This window comes from Apaloderma vittatum, unplaced genomic scaffold, assembly GCF_000703405.1.
Source record: "Apaloderma vittatum isolate BGI_N311 unplaced genomic scaffold, ASM70340v1 scaffold29672, whole genome shotgun sequence".
NCBI lineage: Eukaryota > Metazoa > Chordata > Aves > Trogoniformes > Trogonidae > Apaloderma > Apaloderma vittatum.
The window spans coordinates 384-2408 of record NW_009705763.1 but is presented as its reverse complement, the minus strand read 5'-3'; positions in this window follow the sequence as shown (position 1 = coordinate 2408).

The window sequence follows — 2025 nt, the reverse complement described above, 5'->3', positions numbered from 1 at the left end:
CCCACGGTGGGGGAAGGCTGGTTTTCCACTCGTGTATTCCACCACCGCCAATCCGCAGAACTTCCTACCTGTGGGTGAAGAGGAGGGAGCATGGTGTGCTCTGCACAGCAAACGCGCTGGGGGGCTGTGGCTGGGGCCAGCACCCACCAGGGCAGCGAGTAGGGATGCAGCAGCATCCAGCAGCCATCAGAGGGAAGTAAAACACGCCAGAGAAAGCCAGGAAAGCCCACAAGCGAGCAAGGGAACACAAAGGAAAGGGCTAGGCCAACCACACCTGTGGCAAAGGGGCTGCTGGGCTTAAGTGAGGTGTGTAGGGTGTGCGTGAGGGCCAGGTGGGGATGGTCAGGGTGATTAAGGCATCAGGGGCAAGGATGCCCATGGGAGTGGGGTGAGTTCTCCTCCACCCCAACCTGTGCTAGATCAGCCCACCTGCACCCTGTGGAGGACAGCGGGGTGGGTGCACGACAGGATAGCAGGGTGCAGGGAGGGATAACAGGATGCAGGTGGATGATGCCCACTGGAAGGCAGGTAGAGACGCAGCTCATCCATCCTGGTGCCACTCTGCCCACCCTTCCTTTCATCCTGCTCCTGATGAAGCCAAACTGGGGTAACTGGGATGAGCAGCCATGCTGAGTGCCCACGTTGCCTCCCAGCAGGGCTACAACGGGCACGAGGATGGCTGGGGCAGCAGGTGGAGGGCAATTCCATCCCCTGGCTCAGGCTCCCTGCTCTACCCCTTCCCAGTTCCCAAGGCCAGCAGTGCTGGGGGCCATGGGACTCGAAGGCAGCATGTGAGAGGGGGACAAGGCAGCAGCAGGCAGGGGGGAACCTCATCGCTTTGTGCCCCTTCACCCCCAGAGCTGGGTCTCGTGGGGCTCCCTCACCCCAAGCTGAGTATTCATGTGGGTGGAGCATAACCCCACAAAATCTGGTTTGAGCCTTTGCCAGGGAAACAGCAGCCAGGAGTGAGAGGCCATGGGGCCAGCCACCATCATCCCAGGGACTGTGCCCACCGCCCACGTGGAAACGACTCAGGGTTGCAGACAAGCTGGGTCAGCTCTATTTATTGAGAACAGTTGTGGAGGGATAAAAATATTTCCACTAGCTCTATAAGAATTTATAAACCTATACTCTGCTTATTCTTTAATAAATGCCTCTATGACCGTCATGCGAAGGTAAGTACCTCTGTAAGAAAATAGCAAGATTAAAAAAAGGAAAGCGCTAATACACTCTGCGGGGCCCTGCCCATGGGGTCCCTGCCCATGGGGGCATGAGGACACAGGTGGCACATGCCAAACACTGCCCCAGCACCCACCCTGAGCCTCAGCCCCCACCAGCCAAGCCACCGAGATGCAAACCCCACCCAGGGCACCCCAGTTTGGGTCAGGGAGGGGAAATGTCCCCACGCCAGGGAGCTCCCGGTGGTCCCACTGCTCCCAGTTCTGCCTCCATGCTGCAGCCTCACCCTCCCCTCTCCTCTTTCCTTGTACCCAATCGGGAAGGGGGGAGCAGGGGTGAGGAGGGAGGCTCAGGTCCATCTCCCCAGGGATGGGACACACAGCAGTGCTTTGCCTGGAAGCAACACAGATGGGAATATCCTGGGGGGACACAGGGACATAACACTGCTCTGCAGGGCAGCAAGACAGATGGGGACATCCTGGGGGGGACACGGGGACAGGATGAAATACTCTGCAGGAAAGCAACATGGGTAGGGACAGCCTCGGGGCAGGGGGACACACGCTGCAGTTGCTCTGCAGGGCAGCAACACGGATGGGGACATCCTTGGGGGGGACACAGATGTTCTGCCAGAAAGCAGCAGGAACAGGGACATCCTGGGGCCGCCACAGACAAGCAAGTGGCACCAGGGGCCAAAATGCCAGCAAGGAACGATGCTGTTGCCACGGGTTGGGACACACAGCGGGTGCAGGACAGTCATTATTGCTTTACAGGGCCAACATTGCGGGGGGGAAGGTGTGCAGGCTGGAGCCTCACTCTCTGATTTGGGGGTTCGAGGGATGTTCTTCA